This window comes from Epinephelus lanceolatus, chromosome 2 (assembly GCF_041903045.1).
Source record: "Epinephelus lanceolatus isolate andai-2023 chromosome 2, ASM4190304v1, whole genome shotgun sequence".
Taxonomy (NCBI): domain Eukaryota; kingdom Metazoa; phylum Chordata; class Actinopteri; order Perciformes; family Serranidae; genus Epinephelus; species Epinephelus lanceolatus.
The window spans coordinates 47387347-47397675 of record NC_135735.1 but is presented as its reverse complement, the minus strand read 5'-3'; positions in this window follow the sequence as shown (position 1 = coordinate 47397675).

Genomic DNA, 10329 nt, shown 5'->3' with positions numbered 1-10329 from the left:
CTCCTGTAATGATTATGAGCATGCCTTTTTGTCATCACAGCAGGTTCCTTACCTCATAGTCCTCTATCACAAAGGGGAGAGTTAGTCAATTTCTAGATACATAAACCTGCAGGTGAAAATAATAATAATAATAATAATAATAATAAATTTTGTTTGTAAGTGCTTTTAACAAATGCTAAAAGACACTTTACAGTTTTTTTTTGAAAATCATGAAATAGAGCTAAGTCAGAATAAAACTCAAAAACAGCAATAAAACAGTATAAAACACACAAACTAATACATTAAAAGCTAATATAAAAAGGTGAGTTTTGAGCATGGTCTTGAATGTTGGGAGGTATGTGCAGATACGGATGGGTTTGGGGAGTGAGCTCCAGAGGGAGGGGGCAGTGATGGAGAAGGCCCCGTCCCCCCAGGTTCGGTGCTTGGTCCGTGCAGGTAGTGACAGGAGATTTCCATCGGATGAGCGGAGGTCGCGGGAGGGGGTGTGGTGGTGGAGTAGGTGTGTGAGGTAGGAGGGGGCCTGGTTGTTGAGTGCTTTGTGTGTGAGGAGGAGGATTTTGAACTGTATACGATGTGTGGTGGGGAGCCAGTGTAGGTTTTGGAGGACGGGGGTGATGTGGTCTCGGGAGCGGGTGTGGGTGAGCAGGCGGGCAGCGGAGTTCTGGATGTATTGAAGCTTATTGAGTAGTTTGAATGATGAGCCATAGAGGATGCTATTGCAGTAGTCCAGTCTGGATGTGATAAATGCAAGGATGAGGGTTTCTGCAGCAGAGAAGGTGAGGGAGGGGCGGAGACGGGCGATGTTCTTGAGGTGGAAGAAGGCAGTCCTGGTGATGTGATTGATGTGGTAGTCAAACCTTAGCTGGCTGTCGAAGATGATTCCTAGGTTGTGGGTGTGTGGTGAGCAGAGGTGGGAAGTAACTAATTACATTTACTCACGTTACTGTAGCCTAATTGAGTAGTTTGTTGTGTAATTTGTAATTTTTTCATTGTTTTTAGAAATCTGTAATTTTACTTTTACTTAAGTAAATTTTGACTTTAGTACTGTACTTTGCTACATTTGAAATCACATCCGTAACAGAGTAAAATAAATAAATAAATAAATAAATAAAGTTTTCGGCTAAATGGAAACCCAAAGGGTGAATCTCGGAAATCTCGCGTGGAACGGACCCAGAACAAGCCAGCGAGTTACTGGAGAGGGAGATGGAGGAGGAAGTGCTTCGGTAGAAGCACAAGCAGGCACAGCAGTTGAACGAAGAAACGAACAAAGCGAAAGAAAACCCCGTGTGCACATTGCCGTCTATAATTGTCGGTCAGAAAAATGCGTCCCGAACCGCGCTCTCGTGTGCTCACCTGTGTGTGTGTGTGTGTGTGTGTGTGTGTACGTGTCTGTGTGTGTGCGTACGTGTCTGTGTGTGTGTGCGCATCGGGACCGAACTCCGCTGCGCACGATACAGAGAGCAGAGGAGGACTGTAAAGGTGCGACCATGTAGAGACAGAAATGACATGCCGTCGTGTACCCTAAACAATAGCCTATTAGTCATCACGTTATAAGGTGAAACATTTCACCGTATAACACGAGCCCTCTCCTCTCCTCTTATATGCTTTACTCACAAGTGTGTGAATTGACCTGGATATGAAGTTTCTGTAGCGCCAAATAGCCTACTAATGAACTGTAGTTTCTAAAGAGCAAAAAAAAAAAAAAAAAACTTTAAATAAATCAGCAGCAGCGGTCATATTTCAGCAGCGGAGCACCACCAATATTCTTCCAAATTATATATACTGAGAATATTAATATTGAGAATTTCGCTTCCACAAGCTCTCTCTTTTTTGACCATACACCTGTTTGCATCCCTGAGAATAATGCCCAGCAACATTGCTCAAAGAGTTGCTCTGTGTATCATCAGTCTAACAGTTGTGTTGGTGAGTCAAAATGAATGAAGGCTGTGCAATATTAGACAAAACTGACCATGCCACGATTTTGTAGCTATACTGCGATATGTATTCCAATATACAGTGTATTGCAATGACTTGAATAGCTCTATTTGGAAAGAAGTCATCATTTGGGATTTGGAAAGGCTGTATTTGCATGAAATACACAACAATCAAACTGTCATGGAAATTGAGAACTTCACAATCTAAAGTATTAACCAGCAAAATAAGTATGGCATATTGCTTTTGACTAATATTATATTGATATGATGACCTTATATTGCAAGTTTCATAATATGACTATTGCACAAGAACACATTGCGATGGTGATGCTCTAATGATATTGTACAGCCCTAAACTGAATTGAAAAATAACCAGTTTTTGGATTAGATTTATGACCCCTGGACCATTTTTGCACTGCATAGGAGTGACCCCCATCAAGTTGTTGGAAGTAATTAAGTAACTTCTACTTTAAGTACGTTTTAAACGAACTACTTTTTACTTTTACTTGAGTAGATTTTCAGATGGGTAGCTTTACTTGTACTTGAGTAGAATTTCATCAAAGTAAAGGTACTTTATCCACCTCTGTATATATATATATATATATATATATATATATATATATATATACAGTACAGGCCAAAAGTTTGGACACACCTTCTCATTCAATGCGTTTTCTTTATTTTCATGACTATTTACATTGTAGATTCTCACTAAAGGCATCAAAACTATGAATGAACACATGTGGAGTTATGTACTTAACAAAAAAAGGTGAAATAACTGAAAACATGTTTTATATTCTAGTTTCTTCAAAATAGCCACCCTTTGCTCTGATTACTGCTTTGCACACTCTTGGCATTCTCTCCATGAGCTTCAAGAGGTAGTCACCTGAAATGGTTTTCCAACAGTCTTGAAGGAGTTCCCAGAGGTGTTTAGCACTTGGTGGCCCCTTTGCCTTCACTCTGTGGTCCAGCTCACCCCAAACCATCTCGATTGGGTTCAGGTCCGGTGACTGTGGAGGCCAGGTCATCTGCCACAGCACTCCATCACTCTCCTTCTTGGTCAAATAGCCCTTACACAGCCTGGAGGTGTGTTTGGGGTCATTGTCCTGTTGAAAAATAAATGATTGTCCAACTAAACGCAAACCGGATGGGATGGCATGTCGCTGCAGGATGCTGTGGTAGCCATGCTGGTTCAGTGTGCCTTCAATTTTGAATAAATCCCCAACAGTGTCACCAGCAAAACACCCCCACACCATCACACCTCCTCCTCCATGCTTCACAGTGGGAACCAGGCATGTGGAATCCATCCGTTCACCTTTTCTGCGTCTCACAAAGACACGGCGGTTGGAACCAAAGATCTCAAATTTGGACTCATCAGACCAAAGCACAGATTTCCACTGGTCTAATGTCCATTCCTTGTGTTTCTTGGCCCAAACAAATCTCTTCTGCTTGTTGCCTCTCCTTAGCAGTGGTTTCCTAGCAGCTATTTGACCATGAAGGCCTGATTGGCGCAGTCTCCTCTTAACAGTTGTTCTAGAGATGGGTCTGCTGCTAGAACTCTGTGTGGCATTCATCTGGTCTCTGATCTGAGCTGCTGTTAACTTGCGATTTCTGAGGCTGGTGACTCGGATGAACTTATCCTCAGAAGCAGAGGTGACTCTTGGTCTTCCTTTCCTGGGTCGGTCCTCATGTGTGCCAGTTTCGTTGTAGCGCTTGATGGTTTTTGCGACTCCACTTGAGGACACATTTAAAGTTTTTGCAATTTTCCGGACTGACTGACCTTCATTTCTTAAAGTAATGATGGCCACTTGTTTTTCTTTAGTTAGCTGATTGGTTCTTGCCATAATATGAATTTTAACAGTTGTCCAATAGGGCTGTCGGCTGTGTATTAACCTGACTTCTGCACAACACAACTGATGGTCCCAACCCCATTGATAAAGCAAGAAATTCCACTAATTAACCCTGATAAGGCACACCTGTGAAGTGGAAACCATTTCAGGTGACTACCTCTTGAAACTCATGGAGAGAATGCCAAGAGTGTGCAAAGCAGTAATCAGAGCAAAGGGTGGCTATTTTGAAGAAACTAGAATATAAAACATGTTTTCAGTTATTTCACCTTTTTTTGTTAAGTACATAACTCCACATGTGTTCATTCATAGTTTTGATGCTTTCAGTGAGAATCTACAATGTAAATAGTCATGAAAATAAAGAAAACACATTGAATGAGAAGGTGTGTCCAAACTTTTGGCCTGTACTGTATATATATATGTATACAGACAAATAGTCAACTGAACCCATAAAGAAGAGCAATGTATTCAGACACAGTTTTTGTGGATTTGATAGTACGATTGCTTTATTGAAAGTACAGTAGTACCATTGCCAATAGTGGGATAGTTAGTGGACTTAAACTGTACATTAGTAGTTGAGGTAGCACGTTGAAAGGCACATAGTTAAAGTGTTTATATGTTGTATTGACTTAAAAGTGGGGCGCACTGGTAGAATGACTGACTGACAGAATGACACACTGACAGTTTCTGTGATTATGTACAGCATACCATACCATGACTTAGTCATACCAAAAATTAGAAAAAAAAAATTTGGCCACAGGAGGAGCCACAGCGATCAGTCGCATTTTAGGCATTTTTAAGCATTTTTCTGTTGTTATAGCGCCACCCAGTTGCCAATTAGTGTTAAATTTCTCCAGTCACCTTGAGGCGTCCTGTTCTACATATCTACCAAGTTTAGTAAAAATTGATATGGCGGTTAGGCCTAGATAAGAAATTAGCTCTCTAGCGCCCCCATTTTGTTTGATGGGGTCAATAATGGAGGGGTCCCCTCAGATTATGTGTGGTCATATGCCTACAAAGTTGCATGGTGATCGGTGAAACCCTTGAGATGTTATACACCTTTATGTGATGAGCCACGCCCTCTGCAATATGCATTGCCTTATAGAAGCTCAGTTTTAGTAAGTTTTCTAACTTTTGCCCGAGGGATCTTTAGATATTGGTCCCTAGATTATGTTCACCAAGTTTCATGCAGATCGGTCAAATTTCCTAGGAAGAGACCGATTAGAAGTGTTTTTCAAAAAATTCAAAATGGTGGGAAAATCTATATACCGGCAGTTATGAGTTTGTGAGGCATATTTGTTCCTCATGAGGAGAGGCATCTCTGTGCAAAGTTTCATGTCTCTACGACATACGGGGCATGAGATAGGCCCATTCAAAGTTTGCAATTTCAATCAGTTGCTATAGCGCCCCCTTTGGCCAACTGATGTAATATTGCTTCATTCGCATCCTCCCATGACCCTCTACCACAGTGCCAAATTTCACATGGATTGACCAAGTCAATACACACACACCCACAGACAGAGTTTAGTCATTATATAGTAAGACATATATATATATATATATAAATGTATATATATATATATATGTATATATATATATATATATATATATATATATATATACATATATATATATATATATATATATATATATACAATACAGGTCAAAAGTTTGGACACACCTTCTCATTCAATGCGTTTTCTTTATGTTCATGACTATTTACATTGTAGATTCTCACTGAAGGCATCAAAACTATGAATGAACACATGTGGAGTTATGTACTTAACAAAAAAAGGTGAAATAACTGAAAACATGTTTTATATTCTAGTTTCTTCAAAATAGCCACCCTTTGCTCTGATTACTGCTTTGCACACTCTTGGCATTCTCTCGATGAGCTTCAAGAGGTAGTCACCTAAAATGGTTTCCACTTCACAGGTGTGCCTTATCAGGGTTAATTAGTGGAATTTCTTGCTTTATCAATGGGGTTGGGACCATCAGTTGTGTTGTGCAGAAGTCAGGTTAATACACAGCCGACAGCCCTATTGGACAACTGTTAAAATTCATATTATGGCAAGAACCAATCAGCTAACTAAAGAAAAACGAGTGGCCATCATTACTTTAAGAAATGAAGGTCAGTCAGTCCGGCAAATTGCAAAAACTTTAAATGTGTCCCCAAGTGGAGTCGCAAAAACCACCAAGCTCTACAACGAAACTGGCACACATGAGGACCGACCCAGGAAAGGAAGACCAAGAGTCACCTCTGCTTCTGAGGATAAGTTCATCCGAGTCACCAGCCTCAGAAATCGCAAGTTAACAGCAGCTCAGATCAGAGACCAGATGAATGCCACACAGAGTTCTAGCAGCAGACCCATCTCTAGAACAACTGTTAAGAGGAGACTGCGCCAATCAGGCCTTCATGGTCAAATAGCTGCTAGGAAACCACTGCTAAGGAGAGGCAACAAGCAGAAGAGATTTGTTTGGGCCAAGAAACACAAGGAATGGACATTAGACCAGTGGAAATCTGTGCTTTGGTCTGATGAGTCCAAATTTGAGATCTTTGGTTCCAACCGCCGTGTCTTTGTGAGACGCAGAAAAGGTGAACGGATGGATTCCACATGCCTGGTTCCCACTGTGAAGCATGGAGGAGGAGGTGTGATGGTGTGGGGGTGTTTTGCTGGTGACACTGTTGGGGATTTATTCAAAATTGAAGGCACACTGAACCAGCATGGCTACCACAGCATCCTGCAGCGACATGCCATCCCATCCGGTTTGCGTTTAGTTGGACGATCATTTATTTTTCAACAGGACAATGACCCCAAACACACCTCCAGGCTGTGTAAGGGCTATTTGACCAAGAAGGAGAGTGATGGAGTGCTGCGGCAGATGACCTGGCCTCCACAGTCACCGGACCTGAACCCAATCGAGATGGTTTGGAGTGAGCTGGACCGCAGAGTGAAGGCAAAGGGGCCAACAAGTGCTAAACACCTCTGGGAACTCCTTCAAGACTGTTGGAAAACCATTTCAGGTGACTACCTCTTGAAGCTCATGGAGAGAATGCCAAGAGTGTGCAAAGCAGTAATCAGAGCAAAGGGTGGCTATTTTGAAGAAACTAGAATATAAAACATGTTTTCAGTTATTTCACCTTTTTTTGTTAAGTACATAACTCCACGTGTTCATTCATAGTTTTGAGGCTTCAGTGAGAATCTACAATGTAAATAGTCATGAAAATAAAGAAAATGCATTGAATGAGAAGGTGTGTCCAAACTTTTGGCCTGTACTGTATATATATATATGTCTCTCTCTCTCTCTTTTCTCTTTTCTCTGTCTCTACAACTTAACAAATTATCAAAATAATTAAACAGACTTGTAATTTTGACATGTTGATGATGTAACCACATTTTAGCTGGTTGAAAAGAGGGTGGAAAGAGGTTTTAGACGGCACGGTCACAGACTGAATATTAACCACTTTTCAACTAGAAATCCTGGTTTGTGCTCACTGGGTTACCTTTGACCGACACTGAACTGTTGAATGGACACTTACCAGTGATGGAATCTGAAACTGTTAAGTGGAAATTTACTTGAGATGAAGTATGGACATACAATGTTTTACCTGTGTGAAGGTGAGTGCATGTTAAAATAAATAGGTCACTACACTCAAAGAAACCTGATGAATTGGACATTGGTTTATTGTTTTTGCTCAAGTTCTCCCTGTTTGCCCCTCAGAGGCCTAAAATGTATACCCTGGAAATCCAGAGTTCTCGCGAGAGCACAATTTGAATTTGCTCAGCAAGTCACTCTGGCAATCAGTAATGATGCTCATTACCCATGCCGTTGGAGCCAAGCTGCACCAATCACATCGGTGTATGTGATATAGGCGGGCCAGAGGCGAGCTAAACAGATGACGACGGCGCTGCGACGACGAAGTCCGGAATCAGTCAGTAAACATTGCAAAACAGCTACGGATGAACACCAGTTGTTTGAAATGGCTTTAGCAGCTACAATGAACGAGTTAGACATTCCTTTTTCTCTAAAAGAGGAACAGAAGACGGCGCTCGAGTCTTTCCTTTGCAAGAAGGACGTTTTTGCCGACCGGATACGGCAAGAGTCTAATCTACCATTTAGCTCCGCTGGTAGCACTCTGGTGCCACCCCTCGAGTTGGGCCATTTGCATTACTCATAGCCAGACAGGCTATAAAATGTAAGCTTTTTTATTGAAAGGCTCTAAGTGAAAAAACTTGCATGATGGAACTCACTGGGATAGCTGTTCACGATAACAGCTGATCGATTGGATGTCATCGCAGGATTTCTGTGTTTGAGTCGGATCGTTTGGACAGTGTGGGACAATGAGGACAGCGCCAGCTAGGCTATCAACAAGATCAACGAACTGAACAGAGGCTACGGACCACCACCGGGACACTCTTCATTACCGACCAACATGTGAATAGATGGAGGTGTAACAGAGTTAAAAAAGCACTTAATTCTCAGCAACATCTGTTACAGAGGCAAGTGTACTGCTACTAACTATGGCCATTTAAACATTGTGTGCACACACTATGACTGATGATATAATGCATTAGTACAGGCTGACTGGTCATTAAATACCACAGCACTCAGCCGGGGACTTGTGAGTATCCCCACACCTGCCCAGCCCCTCTCCAGGAGTGCTGCGTGTGGTGGTGAGCCATCTATATCTGGTTGGTACTGCTCCACCTCCCGCACCAGCTCCAGCTCCTGCCCTACCAGAGAGGTGACATTCCATATCCCCAGAGCAACTCGGCAATGCTGGTAATCAGCACGCCCAGGGCCCCACCCCTGCCTGCCACCCAGCACACAATGCACCTGACCCAGATTCCAGTCCCTGCAGGTGGCGGGCCCACAGGGTGGCAGCCCCATGTTACTCATTCGGGCTGAGCACGACTGTGCCCCAGGGCCCAAGGCCCTGCCACCAGGCGCTCGCCAGCGAGCTACACCACTAGGTCTGGCTCCAGAGGGGGGCCCCTGTGTCCTCATATTAGGCAAGGTACTTGTTCCCCGAATGTGCCATGTCATCGAGGTCTTTTTGAACCGCTCTTAGTCTGGCCCCTCCCCTGGGACCACTTTGCCTTGGGAGACCCTACCAGGGGCTATTAGCCCCAGACAACACAGCTCCCAGGATCATGGGACACGCAAACCCCTCCACCACGTTAAGGTGGCTATTCTTGAAGGTTGGAGATTTAGCACTTCCACTTTAATTGACATTTCAGCTTCATTCAATGCCTACACTTACAGTGAACAGAAGCATTTCTTCAGCACTTTCATTTTACCTCTTTCAGTAACTTCTTTAGTAGTTTAAGTAATTCAACTATTACAAATGTTTGCAAATTGTCAGCAATGAGCAAGTACACATTCCTCATTTATTTTACCTTTTCTCCTTTGTTCTTTAGTGCCTCAATGATGCAACTTCAGTTATTTTTATATTTTTATGATGAAATGATACAATTAAGTATCTCTGTAAATTATAGTACAGTTACATTCAGCGACGCTGTATCTATTTAAACAGTGAATACAGTCACATGCATTAGACTGATTGATGTATGGCATTTCGTCACTGGTTCCACAAATTGACGTTTTTTCTTTCTTCAACAACAAACAGGAAAAATAACAAGGTTTGGCTTTATAATCTTAAGGGAGGCCTCCAGGGTGAAAGTCGGTGGTTGTTGGACCCATCCAACACCACTCCCACACTCGCAACTTGGACTTCCGTCACCCTAACTTACGTTTCCCCGTGATGCCACCAGCGTCAACAATGGGGACCGACTGCTGTTCAGCATAAGTTGCCACAGTGATTTATCCCAATAAAAAGAGAACCAGCTTTGTAGTACTGAATACCCAGAGTTAACCCTGAAGTTACCTCACTAACTTCGAATCCTGCTTCGTAGTGCAAGCCTCGGGTTGACTGTGAACCCATAAGATTATATGTATTATGTCCACTTTAATTACATGCCATAAATTTGACTAGTTTGCACAAATTTAATTCTGGTGTCAGCTATGGTTTTTCTTTTAATAAACAAACAAAAACAAAACAACAAAACAAGAAAAACTGATGAATCAATTACAAATATGGCTCCTTGAACAACAACTATATTCAGATATAGCAGAACAAACTGGTCCAATGTGTGTGTGTGTGTGTGTGTGTGTGTGTGTGTGTCTCTCTCTTTCTCTCTCTCTCTCAGCATTCCTGCCCCACACAAACTCGTCTGACTGGCATCGCCCAAACTTTGATTACTTATTCATGTCATGTGTGCTACAGCTTCATATGCAAAAGCTGCTTTTTTGCAGCTCAGTCTTTATCACATGCATACAGTTTCAGCTTGACCGTTTTTAGTTTGTCCAGCATCAGTTCTCATTTTTATTCATGGTACTGTGATGATCTCAGATGACTGCTAGCAGGTGACTGTAATCATAATCATGTGTGGCATCATGGTTTGAAAGACCCAGAGCAGATTAAAAGAGTGAGACTTGATAGTTTCAGTTTATTTTTATTTAGAGTGAGTAATTTAGAGTAATTA